The sequence below is a fragment of the Tupaia chinensis genome, unplaced genomic scaffold (genome assembly GCF_000334495.1).
Source record: "Tupaia chinensis unplaced genomic scaffold, TupChi_1.0 Scaffold142061_1, whole genome shotgun sequence".
NCBI lineage: Eukaryota > Metazoa > Chordata > Mammalia > Scandentia > Tupaiidae > Tupaia > Tupaia belangeri.
In genome coordinates, this window is record NW_006201913.1 from 22,887 (window position 1) to 41,658 (window position 18,772).

At 38.9% G+C, this 18,772-nt stretch overlaps 2 pseudogenes; both read left to right on the top strand.

Moving 5' to 3' along the window:
- The first annotated feature begins 1,615 nt into the window (after positions 1-1,615).
- Positions 1,616-5,438, top strand: LOC102503198 (olfactory receptor 7A17-like; annotated as a pseudogene).
- Positions 5,439-14,087: 8,649 nt separating this feature from the next.
- Positions 14,088-15,033, top strand: LOC102499861 (olfactory receptor 7A17-like; annotated as a pseudogene).
- Positions 15,034-18,772: the final 3,739 nt, after the last annotated feature.

The window sequence follows — 18,772 nt, forward strand, 5'->3', positions numbered from 1 at the left end:
GCTCTTCCCACATGTCTCCAGTATCCATAACCATTTTTTTATGCTTCTATATCCTTTTTCTTTTTTTCTTGGAGAGGTTTTCGCTTTAGAGTGCGTGCGCTCACCAGACAGACAGAGAGAGACATAGAGACAGAAAGCAAGAAATCACCCCCCAGAGGGGATGGTCACGCTGCAATCCCTTCTCCTCCATTCCCCTCTCGGGATCTTGGGCACGCACGCACATGCACCCGGCATGAGTTTTTTAAGCCACCGGGTCCGGGACGGGAACCGCGGTTGACTACATGGGAGTCCAGCGACATAGCCATTATGCTAACTGCTGGTTTCCTGCCTCTATATCCTCTAAACTTTTAGTTTCTGTCATGAAGTGCCAACACTCTGTATATATTAAGTGGAGACATACAGTGTCTCTCTTGCATAGCCTGGCTTGCTTCACTTAACAGTAAATCTTCCATATTTGGCAATTTTCTATTAAAAGCCAGGGCCTTTTTATATAACTGAGTGCTATTTCATAAAGTATATGTACTCCACTTTTTCAATCAATTCATCTGCCTTTGGATATTTGGGTTGGTTCCATGTCTAGCAATTGTGAATAATATCAAAATAAACATAAATGTACATGCAGTTTTCCAACTGAGCATTCTCCTATCTTCAAGTAGATACGTAGGAGTGAAATTGCTGGATCATATTGTAGTTCTATTTGTAGATCTTTGAGGAACTTCCATGTTGTTCTTCACAGTGGTTGAACCATACACATTTCCACCAAGCTACTGGATTCAGGACTTGAACCATGTAGTCCGTTATTTGAGATCTAGTACCTTAATCTGCATGCCATCAGCTGACATATGACAATTAAATGATAATTCACAATTGTTAGAGGTTCTAATGACCTTAGGAGGCAGGATAGTTCCCAGAGAATGTGTAATAAAGAGTGGCTTCATCATACTTTCAACTTGGTCTCTCAAGAGCAGCAAAACAGCAGAAAAATGTTCCTTTCTTTCCATACCAGTGTCCAAGAGGGAAATCAGTTTCTAAGTGGTTGTAGTTAAAAGGAGGAAATGTACCTAATGATCAGATATAGGGAGCTGTAAATATTTTCTCTGTCATTATCCCTCAAAGAGTACAGCCTTGGACTGGACTAGACAGCCTTGGGCTGAACAAGTTGATATTTTTGGAATCTCAAGTGTGGCTAGGGGACCGTGCTTAATGTTTTCATTGTGTTGTGTCTGAATACAGAGCTTTGGTCTCCATCATCAACCATCCAGGGAGAAATTCTCCCTTCTGCAGAAAGACTGTGCTCTCTGAGAGACCACACAGGTGAGTCTGAGAGCCTGGTAGGTACTGCAGGCCCAGTTCAGAGAATGGATGCCAAGAACATCTACCTGAGATCACCTGAGAGCCAAACCAGCCTAGCCAGAGCTGAGAGATTGATGTGTTTGGTTCCTTGACTAACCTAGTTATTTCTCATTAATTTATTTAATTTGTAAAAATGCCAGGTGTCCATCAGACTTAGCAATGCAAGCATCATTGTAGACAATTTAGTGATGGGACTAGACATCCAATTGTATGAGAGTGAAGAAGGGATGGGAGAAATAAAGTATTTCAGTTATATTAGAACATGTCTACAGAAATTTGCAATAAAGAAGTACGAAAAGTAGAATCAGAGTTGTGATGAGATAAGCGATGACATTTAGGTCTTTTAAAGAATTTTTGAGATGAGTGCATTTGTGCATATTTCTGAAATTTTTAAGAATCCAGATGAGTGGATTACTTACAATTTGTGCCTTATGGCAGTATTTCATGAGACATAACAAAAACATTTCAGTTTTTTTTTCCACATTGTGAATTCACATAAAAATTTATTCAAAGGTCAAATGGGGATATTAAAGACTTTACTTACAACTCTTTTCTTGCTGATGAAATTGAATAGGTTTGCAAGTGTCAGCTTTTTACTGTATTGCAAATTATGGAAGTTTTTTGTTTTTATGTTCTGGGATCTGAGTATATTCTATTCTTTTTTTTTTTTCTTCTAATAATAAATCAAAATTTTAAAATATAAATTTCATAACATTGAATTATTTTATGTACTGATAGATATAATATAAACTGATAGATATAATATATGCTGGGCGAATGTGAAAACTTTTGTGTTATCAAATATAGTAGGCTATCATATTGTTTACATACCCCTCCACCCCAAATTTTTATTAACTTAGAAAAATTTGTCTACATCAGTAGTAAACATAAATACTTTTTTTTTCCCCATAGGGCATATGTGGTCACCTGAGAGAGAGAGACAGAGAGGGAAAGTGACAAATCACCCGTTGGGACATTGTCCACACTGAAATCCCTTCTACTCCATTTTCCTCTTGAGATTTTGGGCACACATGCATACATGTGTGATTTTCAAGCCACTGGTTTTGGGACTTGAACCATAATCAGCCAAGTTGGAGACCAGCACTTTAATCAGTATGACAGCTGCTGGTCCCCCAAGTTATGATCTTATAATACAGTTGTCTGAATCAATGGATAAAAATATGGAGATCAAAATAGAAGAGAGTATTGTGGAATGGCCATTCTCATGGGTGGTTATCTATTTTGATCCATGGAATACTTTGAAATAAAATACTGAGTGATCACACTTAGCTAAGGTATCTGAAGTAGTCAAAGTCATAGAAGGAGAAAACAGAATGTTGAGTGCCAGGGGATTGGTGAGAGGGGGAAACAGAGCTGTTTTCCTTTTTTATTTATTTATTTTTTAAATGGAATTATTTTATTTTATTTTATTTTATTAAGTATTATTATTCAACTTGACCAGATAGAAACAGAGAGAAAGAGAGAGTGAGAAAGCATTCCACTAGATCTGGGACTCGAATGGCAATTGGCCATGTAGGAGTCTAGCACCTTAACCACCATGCAACCTGCTGGCCCTGGAGTTGTTTTTCGATGGATATAAAGATACAGTTATTGGGCCAGCTGATGGTGTGGTGGTTACGGTGGCTGGATTTAAATTTAAAAAATCAGAACACGATAGACCAAGTATGTGAGTCTGAACTGGTGAAATAGAATTTTATGACTTTTCACTAAAACATTACTGATATTCTTCTATGCTTTGTTTTCCAGAGTTAAGGAGTTTTGTCTTCTCCTGAGTTGTGGACAGGTCCATGTACCTACTATTTGAACAAAATCCTAATCTGTTTCCTGGCTTTAGGTCTTAAGCAAAGTTCTGTTAACATTTTTTGATTTTGAATTGTTAGGGCTAATACTGCCTTTCTTGAAATTAAAACATTAAAAGAAATACCTATCTCATGACCATAGTAAGCTATATAGCCTCAGCTAGGCGCTACTTTACAGTCTATTCATTCTACTCACTGAAGTTTATGCCTAAAGTCAGACATGTATTCACAGATATGTATATATCAGCTAAACTTGCTATTGAAAGTTAGATTAATTAAGATATTTTGTGAATCAATAAAATATGGGGGAAAAAAGGAATGGAAAGCAACAGCAGATACCAGAGATAGTGTGGGAGTAGGCTGGGAAATAGCATAGAGTGAGAAATAGGGGGAAAACATATATATAAGAAACAAGAAATGGAAAATAATTTGTTGATAGTAACAAGTATGATTAAGCCACTATACAGTGTATTCTGGATGGGAAATTGCATTTTGTATCCTGAGATGATGTTCAGTGAAGGAATGTAAAATAAATTAAAAAAAACAGACTGGGGGATCAGCAGTTAGCGTAATGGCTATGTCGCTTGACTCCCATGCAGTCAACCATGGTTCGCGTCCCGGACCCGGTGGCTTAAAATTCATGCCGGGCATGTGTGCATGTGTGCCCAAGATCCCAAGAGGAGAATGAAGGAGAAGGAATTGTGGCATGGCCATTCTTCCTGGGGGGTGAATTCTCGCTTTCTTTCTTTTTGTCTCTCTCTGTCTGTCTGGCGAGCGCACGTGCCCTATAGCAAAAACCTCTCCAAAAAAAAAAGAGACTGGATCACACATGGTCGACTGTCAGTTAAAGTCCTAGACCTAGTAGCTTGAAAAAATTTCAAGGCACATGTGCACGTACTCCCAACATCCTGAGAGAAGAGAGAAGAGAGTATTGTGTAATGGCCATTCTATGTGGCAGATGATTTCTCACTTTCCCTCTCTCTTTCTCTCTCTCTGATCAATGAGTGCATGTGCCCAATAGAAAAACCCAAACAAACAAACAAACAAACAAAAAACAAATAAAATCCCATTGTAACATCATATTTTACTCCATGAATATAAACTATTATTTTTTTGTTAATAAATAAATCAGTCAAAAATCATGTAGAATACATGACCTATGGGAATAAAGAAGATAAGAAGTCCAAAGCAGAGATGACACTATGAAAGCCTAAAGAGAATTACATTCATACAAAAATATAAAAAATAACTTTGTGACTGCAAAGTATTAACTATGGTATTTCAACGATATGAGTAATACCTGGACATGTGAAATTACCCATCATATTTTCCTCTTTTTTAGGGAGTCATCTTGGAACCAGGAAATGATACTCAAATTGCAAAATTCCTTCTTCTCAGACTTTCAGAGGAACCAGAATTGCAGCCCCTTATATTTGGGCTCTTCCTCTCCATGTACCTGATCACTGTGTGTGGAAACCTGCTCATTATCCTGGCCACCATCTCAGACTCCCACTTGCACATCCCCCTGTACTTCATCTTCTCCAACCTGTCCTTTGTAGACATGTGTCTCACCTCCATGACTGTCCCAAAGCTGCTGGTGAACAACCACAGAGAAAGGCCATCACTCATGCAGGCTGCATCATCCAGGTGTTCTTTTTCTTAGTCTTTGTAGCATTGGATGACTTCCTCCCAGGTGTGATGGCCTATGACCGGTACGTAGCCATCTGTCATCCCCTGTAGTACACTGTCATCTTGAATTCTTGGCTATGTGGAAAGCTGATTCTGGCATCCTGGATCATAACTGTCCTGTATTCCTTGTCACAAAGCTTAATGGCACTGAGGCTGTCCTTCTGTACACATGTGGAAATCCCCCACTTTTTCTGTGAACTTAAGCTGGTGGTCCACCTGGCCTGCTCTGACACCTTTCTTAATGACATGGTGACCTATTTTGCATCTGTGCTGCTGGGTGGTGGTCTCCTCACTTGGGTCTTTTATTCTTACTGTAAGATAGTTTCCTCCATTCGTGCAATCTCATCAGCTCAAGAGAAGTACAAAGCATTTTCCACCTGTGCCTCTCACCTCTCAGTTGTCTCCTTATTTTATTGTACAGTCTTAGGAGTATACTTTAGTGCTGGAGCTACCCACAGCTCACACTCAGGTACAGGAACCTCAGTGATGTACACTGTGGTCACCTCCATGCTGAACCCCTTCATCTACAGTCTGAGGAATAAAGACATAAAGAGGGCATTGAAAATATCCTTTTGATGAAAATTATGAAAATATCATTGGCCTGGAACTGAAATAATGCTCATGATTGCTAAGTTTAAAGCCTTGGCACCAACATTGTGATTCTCTGATCAGATTGTGAAAGTATATGCCTGTACAATATTAATGACTCTGTATTTAGCTTTCTACACTCTCTTATTCAGCCATTTTTTTACTTGAATATCTTTATACTTTTTCAATGCTATTCCTAGCCTTGTATCAGAAATACTGTGAAAGTATCATTAGCTTATAGAATACCATGCAGCTCTTTTAAAAACATTTGTTATTATTAAAATATTATTTTTATTGGGACCAACATTCAGCATAATAGCTAGGTTGCTGGACTCCCATGTAGTCAACTGCAGTTCGAGTCCTGAACCCGGTGACTTAAAATTACGCCAGGTGTGTGTGCTCGTATGCCCAAGATCCCAAGAGGAGAATGTAGGAGAAAGGATTGTGGCATGGCCATCCACCCTGGAGTGTGATTTCTTACTTTCTGCCTCTTTGTCTCTCTTTTTCTGTTGAGCACATGCACCCTACAGCAAAAACCTCTTTTAAAAGGTTTTATTTTTATTTAATTTGATTATTATTATTATACTTAACCAGAGAGCAAGAGAGAATGAGAGAAATTAAGCAAACATGCTGCTAGTTCTCTGACTCATACCATAACTGTCCATATGAGAGGCCAGTGCCTCAACCACCATGCCACTTGCTGTCCCCCCTATATGCAACTCTTAAGTTTTTGTATAATGTTACTAAAATAACTTTTTGGGTTTTATTTTGCCTATGGAAAAAGAGAACAACAACAACAACAAAAATAGCTAGAAAGCAAAAACAAAACAAAACACATGACATTTGGCAACTAAGACCATTATTGTAATTTAGAGTATAGAAAAATCTAAAACTGTAGATTTTCATGTATGTGTATGTCTTTTCTTTCAGTATCTCTATCTGAAATGTAGGCATTAATATATTAGTGTGTTTGATTAGCTGTAATTCGCTCATTAGAATTCAGTTCTGTTATTCAGCTCAGAGTTCATATTCCTTACTCTAATCACTGTTGAAATTTGATAGCATACTAGAGTACAGAGTTGGAAGACTCTGGTTCAAGTTCTGAGTCCAGTCAACCTGAAATCTCACTGGATGGGTGTGTAGTCAGGGTCCTGAGGACTGAGGGACTGGAGAAGGGAGTCTCAGCCTGTCCGTGTCCTACAAGGGGTGCTTCTCTCTCTTTATATCTCTTTCTCTGTCTCCCTCTGGTTCTCTCTTGTTGTCTTTCCTCCTGTGAACCAACACATTCTATTATGAATTCAAAAAATTTATCAGTTACTTGAGTCAAATGTTTGTATATGGAAAGTCAAATCTAAAAAAAAGTTGAACAATTATGGCCTTAGAGTCAGAGATAGACTTGAATATGATGAAGTGAACATTTCGATCTTACATTGTATTAACTATGTACCATGTTCCTTGTTCATCCTATTCATTCACTTATTAAAGTATGTAAAATTAGTGTCCATGTGGAAGGGGATTTATTCATTGTGGTGAAGGACTGTTGTGTTTTATGCTATTTTGTTAAATATCTTCCTGTTTCTTACTGAATATGTCAATGCTGGATGTAATTACAAACTTGGAGTGCTTAAAATAAATTACCTCCCCCTCTTTAAAATTTTTTCATAACTGCTGAAGGGGCAGTGAATGAACAGTCATCAATATTATCCAATATATATTTTAGTGCTCAAGAATTCATGACCAGAGTTCAAAGACCTGTCCCAGTTGTTTGATTCAGGGTCACAAATTTCCTGTAAAAATATTCATGGTCATCAGATTTCTCCTAGTTGCCCCAAGAGAACATCAATGTAATTACTTTTTCTAATTTATATTTATTTATTTATTTTTATTTATTTTTTAGCTTTGCTATAAAGCTATTTGCCAGAGAGTGACAGAGAGAAAAGGGAAAATGAGAAATATGCAGGGGCAATGGCCACACTATATTAATTTCTTCTTCAGTCTTCTCTCAGGATTTTGGACACATGCACACATGTCCAGGATGATTTATCAAGCCACCAGTGTGGGACTACATGCATTCAGCCATACAGCACCCAGTATCTTAACTGCCATGCCACCTGCTGACCCATGACAATTAAATTTTAACTCATGGTTGGTGAAAGGTCTAATGACATTTGGAGGCAGAAGAGTTTACAGAGAATATGTAATAAAGATAAATTCATCAGTATTTCCAAGGAGTCTCTCGAGAACAGCAAAGCAACAGGAAAATTTTCTTTTCTTCCAGGACCAGTGTCCACGAGGGAAATCAGTTACTAAGAGGTTACACTTACAAGGAGGAAATGTACCTAATGAGCAGATATAGGGAGCTGTAAATATTTTTTGTTTCCTTGTCCCTCAAGGAGTACAGCCTTGGGTTGGACAAACCATGGTTGATTTTTCTGGAATCTCCAGACTGGTTAGGGTTCCATGTTAAATTCTTTCATTGTGTCTTGTCTGGGATAGAGCTTAAGTCTCCACCACCAACCATTTCCGGAGAAATTCACCCTTCCACAAGAAGACTATCCTCTATGAGAGCCCACATATGTGATTCTTAGAGCCCAGAAGGTACTGCAGGAATGGGTCAGAGAGCTTGGATGCCAGGAACACTATTTAAGGTCTTCTGAGTGTCAAACCAACCTAGTAAGAACTGAGAGATCAATGCCTTTGGTTACTTGCCTGACAAAGTTATTAATCATTAATTTATTAAATATGTAAACAAGCCATGTATCTGTCAGACTTAACAATGCAGGCATCATTGTGGACAATTTAGTGATGCGACTAGACGTCTAATTGGATGAGGGTGAAGAAGGAATGAGAAGAAAAAATTATTTCAGTCAAATTAGAACATGTTCCCAGAAATGTGCAGGTCACGAAGTAGTAAACACAGAGTCAGAGTTATGATAAAATGTGTAATAACTTTAGGGTTGGTTAAGGAATTTTTGAAATGAGTGTGTTTGTGCATATTTCTGTATTTTTTGAAGGATCCAAATGAATTGGTTGTTTGTAATTCATACCTTGCAACTGTAGTTCGTGAGACATACATTTCAGTTTCTTCTTTTGTATTTCATGTCTTAATTCCAAACTTGGAAAAGAAACAGAAGTGAAAAGAAAAGAGAGAAAGAGGAGAGAGAGAGAGAGAGTCCTCTCAGGAGAGATGGCACATCACCTGCTGGCCTAGGCTTTATTCTCCTTATTAAGATCTAGTTTTCTTATTCAGCCCAGTGTTTACAACACTCATGATAGTGAAGAGCAAAATCTGACAATTAAACTCATGCCTCTAAGTGGAATGTATGTGAAAATAAAATCAGGATAATTTGTTTTAATCTGCCCTAGAGTCAGAAATGACCTTAAATGTAATACAGCAACTTATAATTATACATTATATTCCTATAGAAAATGATTCTTTTTCAGCTGTATTTCTACTCATTGAGGAAGGACAGATTATTGCTTGTGTGTGAGGAGTTCTACTTATTGGTGTATAGTATTGTTTGGTGGGTTTTACTATTTCAATATGGATACATCTCCCTGTTTCTGCAGGAGCATTCCCAGTGTCGCCTGTCAATATAAATCTTTCCATTGTTCTAAATGAAATTGCTCCTTCTTCTTAAATTTTGTCGTAGTTGCTAGAGGAGCAGTGAATGATCAATGTCAGTATCACCTACTATTGGCCTCCAGTGTCTGGAGGACTTTCTCAAGACCTTGTGATCAATGGATGACCCACAAGAGAGCTTGGATTTCTGTCCTGTCTATGGTCAAGGTCACAAGGTTTTCTGCATGAATAAGCATGTCCTTCCATCTCTCCTATTTACCTGAAAGAGAACTGCAATATTCTCCCTCACATTTTTTCCTAAAGTATACTGTAGGGGCCAGCCTATGGCATAGCCAATAAGGCACTGGACTCCCACATAGATGGCAGCAGTTCAAGTCCTGGACCTGGTGGCTTGAAATTCACACCAGGCATGTGTGTGTGTGTGTGTGTGTGTGTGTGTGTGTGTGTATGTGTTTGTGTGTGTGAGTGTGTCAAAAGCCCAGGAAGAGAGTGGAGGAGACAGGATTGGGGTGGCCATCCTCCCTGGAGGGTCACTTCTCACTCTCCTTCTCTCTCTCTCTCTCTTTCTCTCTCTCTCTCTCTCTCTCAGGTGAGCACATGTGCCCTCTTACAAAACCCTAAAAAAACTCCAAAGAAACAAAAGAAACAAACACTGCATTACATGAATATGCAATAATTTAATGTGTAATTCCAATAGAAAGGATAATGTTCATAACATCAAGTAAAGAGAAATGTTAGAAATGATGGATGTGTTTATACCCTGAGAACCACCTTTATATTTATGGAATGGGGACGACCACCCTGTACCAGTTAATGGAGCTTAAAACTCACCCCTGAACACAGAAGTCCTTTATAATCTCATTTTTTGAGAGGTTTTTGCTATAGGGTGCGTGCACTCGCCAGAGAGACAGAGAGACAGAAAGCGAGAAATCATCCCCCCAGGGGGGATGGACACACCACAATCCCTTTTCTCCTCCATTCTCCTCTCGGGATCTTGGGCACGCATGCACATGAGTTTAAGCCACTGGGTCCGAGACTCGAATCGCGGTTGACTACATGGGAGTTCAGTGACATAGCCATAACGCTAACTGCTGGGCCCCCGATAGTCTCATTTTTATATTAAAAGAAAATTTAATAAAAAGTTGGAGAGGGTAGAAATATAAAGAATGAACATTTGTACAAGCTTGAAAACAACCAAGTAGAAATTTAGACATAAAAAAATAAGGTAAATGTACAAAGTAAGGTAGACCTTCATGTTCAGTCAATTACTTTTCTCCCTTAATGATCAAGGACCTCAACATCAGAACCACATATACCTTTATAAGTGGGAAATACTACTCCCAGCTCAGAGAGCTAAATATCTCCAACTTGACTTTAAGTTTGTTCTGATACTTATGTGAAACTTATTACAAAATGCCCTTATCATGGAGAAATTAAATGAATGAACTGAAAAGCATGAAATTTCACCTGAATAAAATTTTTAAATATTTTTTTTGTTAATTATTATTATTATCATTCCTAAATATGCCAAAGGGTATATGCATTCACCGAGGAGACAGAGAGGGAAACTGAGAAAGCAAATCAGGCCACAGGAGATGGTGATGCTGCAATACCATCTCCTTTATTGTCCTCTTGGGATTTAGGGCACACACACACACACACACACACACACACACACGTACCTGGCATGATTTTCAAGCTGCTAGGTTTGGGATTTGAACCACAGTTATCCACACTTCAAACACCATGCCACCTGGTAGCCCTACATGATCATTCTTAATGCATGTTATGAGTGAAAAACTCTCAAACATTTTGTCAAAAACATTATGAAACTAAGGATTTTTTGTGACTACACATGGTTTTGCAGCATGTGAACACAGTTTTCTCCCATGTTGAAATGGCAGTATTATCATTTTCTGGCGATACCAACAGCTGTGTCTCCTCCACAGTTTATGCTTTGGTAATCCAAAGGGTTAGTATGGACAAATTCCTCAGTTAGATTTGAAAACATTTTATTTTATTTTATGACTTGTTATTTACATTCAATCATTGTGCATTTCTATAGCATGCAATATTTTTCTCAAGACATACACATGGAGTATGTGATGATAACTTTTTTTTCTTAGCTTTTGCTGTAGGGCACATGCACTCACCAAGAGAGGTGGAGAAAGAGAGAGACAGAAGGAAAATGAGAAATCACTTCTCAAAGGCATGGCCATGCTGCCTTCCCTTCTGCTCCAGTCCCCTCTCAGGATTTTGGACACACATGCACATGTGCCCAGCATGATGTTCAATCCACTGGATCTGAGACTGAAATCATGCATTCAGCCAAGTGGGATCCAGCAGCTTAAACTCAATGCCACATGCCGACCTGTGACTTTTAAATTTTAACTCAACAGTTGGTAAAAGGTGCAAATGACCTTTGGAGGTAGGAGAGTTCCCAGAAAACATGCAATAGAGACTGGATTCATCACACTTTTGTCTTGGTCTCTCAAGAGCAGCAAATCAGCAGAGCAGGAAAATGTTCTTTCCTTTCCAGACCAGTGTCCATGAGGGAAATCAACTGCTAAGAGGTTATAATGAGAAAATTCATCTAATGAGTATGTATAGGGAGCTGTAAATATTTCATCTGTCATTTTCCCTCAGAGAGGGAAACATTAGGCTAGACAGAGTTGAATTTTCTAGAATCTCCAGTCTGGCTAGGGTACCATGCTTAATTCTTTCATTGTGCCTTATCTGGGGACAGAGCTGTGGTCTCCACCACTAACTATCAAGGGAGAAATTCACCCTTCCACAAGAAGACTGTTCTCTCTGAGAGCCCACACAGGTGAGTCTAAGAGCCCGGTAGGTATCACAGAAACAGTTCAGAGAGGATGGATGCCAGGAACATCTACCTGAGATCACCAAACAACCAAACCAGCCTAGCAAGAGCCAAGGTATTGATGTGTTTGGTTACTTACTGATCAAGGTTATTTCTCATTAATTTATTTAAAATGCTAACAAGTCATTTGTTTGTTAAACTTAGCAATGCAGGCATCATTGTAGACATTTTAATTATGAGAATAGACACCCAATTGGATGAGGGTGAAGAAGAATAAGAGAAATAAAATGATTTCAGTCAAATTAGAACATGCACACAGAAATTTGCAGTTAAAAAAAATAGGAAAAGTAGAATCAGAGTTGTGATGAGACGTGCAATGACTTTAGGGTCTGTTAAGGAATTTTTGAAATGAGTATATTTGTGCATATTTCTTATTTTCAGAAGGATTCAGATAAATGGGTTGCTTGCAATTCATAACTTGCAATTATACTTCATGACACATAAATTTCACAGTTTCTTCTTTCACATTGAGCATTCACATGAAAAATTTTATTCTTGTGTTGGGACCAGCAGTTAGTGTAATGGCTATGTTGCTGGACTCCCACGTAGTAGACCATGGTTTGAGTGCCAGATCCAGTGACTTAAACTCATGCTGGATGCATGTGCGTGTGTGCCTGACATCCTGAGAGAATAGAGGAGAAGAAATTGTGGTGTAGCCATCCCCCTAGGGGGTGATTTTTCACTTTCTGTCTTTGTCTCTCTCTGTCTTTCTGGTGAGCGCACACACCCTATGGCAAAAACCTCTCCAAACATTTTTATTTTCATGTTAAAAATGAGAATATTAACGAGTTTTTACTTACAGCTATTTGTATGCTAGTAAAATTGAATAGGTTTATGAGTCTGTTAACTTTTTAAATTATTGCAAATCATACCAGTGTTGTGGTTTTATGCTCTGGGGGTCTGAGTATAGTTATTCTTTTGATGTTTTCCTTTAAAAATGAACTGAAGTTTTAAAATAAAATTTTCAGAGTAACTTTGAATTATTTTATGTATGTATATATATATATATATATATATATTTGTATACACACACACGTATATATACATACATATACACACATATGCATGTACATGTATATACACATATGTATATGTCTTAGCAAATCTAATAGGCAATCATATTGTGTACACAAATCCACTCCAAATTTTTATTAATGTAGAAAATTCTATGACAGTAGTTAAGAAGATACTTTTATTTTGGCCATAGGGCATGTGTGCTCACCTGAGAGAGACACACAAAGAAACAGAGAGAAGGAAAGTGAGAAATCACCCATGGGTTTTCCACACTGAAATCATTTTTCCTCCATTTCTCTCTTGGGATTTTGGGCACACATGCACACATGTCCAGTGTGACTTTTCGTCACTGGATTTGGGTCTCAGACCATGAATGGTCATGCTGGTGTCCAGTATGTTAATCTCTATGATACCTGCTGACCTCCCAAATGAGGAGAGATCTATTTTGATCCATGGAAGACTTTTGAAATAAAATAGTGAGTGATGCCACTGAACTAAGGTATTTGAAGTAATTAAAGTCATGGAAGCAGATAACAGAATGGTGGTTGCCAAAAAATTAGTGAAAGAGGAAAACAGAGTTGTTTTTCAATGGATATAAAGTTACAGTTATTGGGCCAGCTCGTGGTGTGGTGGTTAAGGCTATTGGATTGCACATAGTTGACTGTCAGTTAATGACTCAGACCTGGCAACTTTAAAAAAGTACCAGGCATGTGTGCATGTACTCCCAAAATCCTGAGAGAAGAGAGGATTGTGGGATGGCCATTCCCTGAGTGTGTGTGTGTGTGTGGGGGGGGTGGTTTCTCACTTTCTCTCTCTCTCTCTCTCTCTGTCTCTACATCTGGTAAGTGAATGTGCCCAATAGTAAAACTAAAACAAAACAAAACCCAACTGAAACATATTTTACTCCATAAATATGACCTACTACTATTTGAAAAAAAAAAAAAGTTAAAAATCCCATAGATTACATGAAAAAAGAAATCAGATAAGAAGTCCTAGCAAACATGACATTATGAAAGCCTAAAAGGGATTAAATCCATACAAAACATAAACAAAAAAATAACTCTTGACTGCAAAATATTAACTCTGGCATTTCAGCTTTGCAATAATTCCTGTTCATGTCAAATTAGTCATCTTATTTTCTTCTTTTCAGATAGTCGTTATGGAACCAGGAAATGATACACAAATTTCAGAATTTCTTCTTCTGGGACTTTCAGAGGAACCACAGTTCTAGCCCTTTCTATTTGGGTTTTTCCTCTCCATGTACCTGATCACCGTGTGTGGAAACCTGCTCATCATCCTGGCCACCATATCAGCCTGGCCACCATCTCAGACTCCCACCTGCACACCCCCATGTACTTCTTCCTCTCCAACCTGCCCTTCATAGACATCTGTCTCACCTCCACCACTGTCCCAAAGATGCTGGTGAACATCCAGACACAGAACGAGGTCATTACCTATGCAGGCTGCATCACCCAGATATATATTTTTACGCTATTTTCAGGGTAGATGACTGTCTCTTGACAGTGATGGCCTATGACCAGTACGTGGCCATCTGTCACCTCCTGCACTACACAGTCATCATGAATCCCTGGCTGTGTGGAAAGCTGGTTCTAGCATCCTGGATCAAGAGCCTCCTGCATTCCTTGTCACAAAGCTTAATGGCATCACAGCTGTTTTTCTGTACACATGTGGAAATCCCCCGCTTTTTCTGTGAACTTAATCTGGTGGTCCACCTTGCCTGCTCGGACACCTTTCTTAATGACATAGTGATCTATTTTGTAGATGTGCTGCTGGGTGGTGGTACCCTTGTTGGGATCCTTTACTCTTACTGTAAGGTCGTTTCCTCCATTTGTGCAATCTCATCAGCTCAGGGGAAGCACAAAGCATTTTCCACCTGTGCCTCTCATCTCTCCACTGTCTCCTTATTTTATTGCACAGGCCTGGGTGTGTACCTTAGTGCTGCCACTACCAGCCGTTCACACTCAAGTGCAGCAGCCTCAGTGATGTACATAGTGGTCACCCCCATGCTGAACCCCTTCATCTACAGTCTGAGGAATAAAGACATAAAGAGGACTCTGAAAATAGTCTTTGGAGGGAAATTGTGAAAAAAAATAATTTTCCTGGAGCTGAAATAATGTCCAAATGCAGAGTTTATAGACTTAGAGTCAACAATTGTGACTGATTGGATTGTGCAAGTACAAGTGTGTACATTTTAAGTAGCACTGTATGTATCTCTCTATAATCTTTAATATCCAGTCTTTTTTTCTTCTTTAATATGTTTCTACTGTCCCAATGTTATTCCTAGCCTTGTATCAGAAACACTTCGATAGTGTCATAAACTCATAGAATGACTTGCAACTCTTTCAAAATGCTGTTTATTAAATGATTATTTTTATTTCATTTAAGTGATTACTATTATTATTTTATCTGATGAGAGAGAGAGAGATATAGAGAGAAAGTAAGAAAGCATATCGCCAGTTCTTGGACCCAAACTATATTTAGCCATGTGAGAATCTAGTGCCTTAACCACCATGCTGTCCGCCTTAGGCAGCTCTTAAAAAATAATGTATTCTCATATGATTTATATAATTTGGAGCAATTTTGTATAATGTTATTAAAATAACTTTTGGGGGTTGTGTTCTGCCCATGTGAAAAGAGAACAAGAAGAAAAAAACAACTAGAAAGCAAAAAAATTGCATTTGACAACTAATGCCATTAATGTAATATAGAGTAATGTAATATAGAAAAATCTGAAAATGCAGATTTTCATGTATATGTATGTCCTTGCTTCCAATATCTCTGAAGTGTAGACTTTAATATATTAGGGTGTATGATACTGTAATTCGCTCATTAAAATCCTGTTCTGTTCCTCAGCTCAAAGTTCACATTGCCTCCTATAATCACTGTCAAACTTGATGATCAGGTCCAGACTCTGTGGTGCAGCCACACAGAGTTGGAAGCCATGTGAAGACTCTGGTTCAAGTCCTGAATCTAGTCAGCATGAAATCTCACTGGATGGGGAAGATCTCACTGGATCCTGTAGTCAGGATCCAGAGGACTGGATGACTAGAGGAAGCGTCTTTGCATAGCCTTCCTCAGTAGAGGGTGCTTCTCTCTTGTTCTATCTGTCTCCCTCACACTTTCTCTTCTTTTCTCTTGTCATGTGCTCCAACACATTCTGTCATGAAGAAAAATATTTTTTATCAGGTATCTGAGTCAAAATGCTTTGTATATGGAAAGGCAAATCTAACAAATAGTTGAACCAATATGGCCTTAGAGTCAAAGATAGACTTAAATATGATGAAGCAAACATTTTGATCATATGTTGTTATAACTATACTATTTCTTTTTTCTTTTTCTTTTTAAAATTTTATTTATTATTATCATAATCTTGTTTATATTACATTGAATCACATATAACTTTACAGTGTATTACATTTCCTTTTTCCAGAAGGAATACCAAGTATATCAGTCAATACAAAGACATTAAAATTCCTATCATCATCATCAAATAGCTTTTTATTATTTTTATCCAGATTATTATTATGATTATTACAATTATTTTTTAAATATTCAATCAGTATTTATCATTTTTCTTATTGAAAGACTTTACCCAACATGAAATAATTCTCAGACCAACACTGTGTTTCTTTTTTATTCAGTTCATCTACTTGTTGAAGTACGCAAATTTGGTGTCCATGTGGAGGGTATTTATTAATTGGGGTGAGGACTTGTGTCCTGGCCCACGGGACAGTCGAACAGGTTTCCTGAGGGAAGGAGTGAGAGACGGGATGAACGGCGCTCTGTCACAGCACGGAGATGATGCAGTGTCTCTTCAGGGTCATCTCTTTATTGTGGGCAGCACGGAGATGCACAGTGTTCAAGGTCATCCGGAGATGATGCAGCGTCACAGCTCAGGGTCGTCCGGAGATGATGCGGTGTCACAGCTCAGGATTGTCCGGAGATGACACAGTGTCACAACTCTTCAGGGTCTTCAGGGTTGTCTGGCTATTATGGGTCAGGGATCGTGGTTATATACAGGTTGGTGGGCCGTGATTGGTTGAATGAAGGGTAGTAAAAGTGGGTTATGATTGGTTGCTTTGTGGACCAATCATGAGGTGCCGGATATGCAAATCTGAGGGATTCTAAGCTCACCGATTTGCTATGGGAAGTGGCCAATCAGAGTATGGTTTTGAAGGTGAGGTTTTTCAAGGGGAGCCAATTATGGTTTTGTAATTGTTTGCTTTCTGCGCCTAAGATGACAATAGTAAGAGACTCATGAAAAATAGCCTCAGCAGACTCGCTGGTGCTCAGCCTTCCGCATGTCCCCCTTTTCTGCTTTAATTTGAGAGATGAGGAACATGCCTGGGGGAATCATGCCTGTCTTAGGTTGGAGCGGTTTATGGAACCATACGTCCATCCTTACCCATCATTGGAGAGTCCCATAGCTATGATGGGCTTCCTGTCTTAGGTGGAAGGACTGAACAGTTATTGGGTTCATCAGACTTTCTTACCCATCTTTGGCTAACTGATTCAGTGCCTCAGGCGAGATCAGTGTAGGGATGCTGGTCCTCCATCTCTAATTTAGTATAGAGGACCTGAATGGGCTGCATAGTTAGCGAGTCAATTTGTTGTTTGAGGAATGTCATGAGCCTATTAAATATAACAGGTCCCAGTAAGCAAACAACTAAAAGGCCAAGGAAAGGACCGAGTAGAGGGAGCAGGAAAGGGAGGAGACCGTTCCAGGCAGACCATAAAGGATTGTCGGAGAGTTGTTACAAACCATGCCGGACTTGTTGGTGTAAAAGCAGCAGTGTTCCTGTAAAGCAAGACAGAGACCCCCCTGTTCTGCCAGGAGGAGCGGCACCAGGATCAAAACCAGCAGCAGTAGTGTCAAAGAAGCAAAACAGGATCTGGTATTTAAGAAGGATCTTCATTTTGTGGGTCTGTGGAAGAAGAGAGAGATATCTCAGGGCTTTCATTGTCCCTGGATGGCTCGTTAGAATCAATCTGTTTGATTAATATTTCTGGTAGCCAATGAGCAGCATACATTTTCTGAGAATAGATGCAGACAGACCCTCTGCCCAAAATGAGGACAGGGTCTGGACCATTCCATGTATTGTCCAGAGGATCTTTCCACAAAACTGAGGCAAATTTTGTTTAGGTAGTAGAATGCCAGAAGCGCTTAGCGGCTGAGTCTCCATCTTTTTCAAGACCAAAAAAGAGCATGTGCCAGAAGTTTTTTTGGCAAGCCCTTAGTCTGTAAAAGTTCTCCCATTTTTAGCTTTTGGAGAGTATTTTTCAAGGAAAGATGAGCACGTTTAACAATGCCTTGTCCCTGGGGATTGTATGGAACCCCTGTGACATGTTTGATGTGGAGTTATTTACAAAAAAAGACAAAATTGTTTCCTGTGTAACCTGGGCCATTATCTGTCTTAATTTGTTGAGGTTTACCCATAACAGAGAGTGTGGCAAGCACATTGGAAATAACATGTTTGCCAGCTTCTCCAGTTTGTGCCGTGGCAAAAATGAAACCGCTGAAGGTATCAACAGTAACATGAACATATCTGGTAGTACCAAATTCAGCGATATGAGTGACGTACATCTGCCATAATGTGTTAGGCATAAGGCCTCTAGGATTAACACCTAGATGTGGTGTAGGCAAAAGGGTAAGACAGGCTGGACATTGTTTTACAATTTGTTGGGCCTGTTATCGAGTAATTTTAAACATGAGGTGGAGTGTGTGATAATTCAAATGATGTAGTTTATGTGCAGCAATGGCGTCTGAAATATTTTTGTCAGCTTGTGTAGAAGCAAGAAAGGAATGTTTAGTGGCAAGATCAG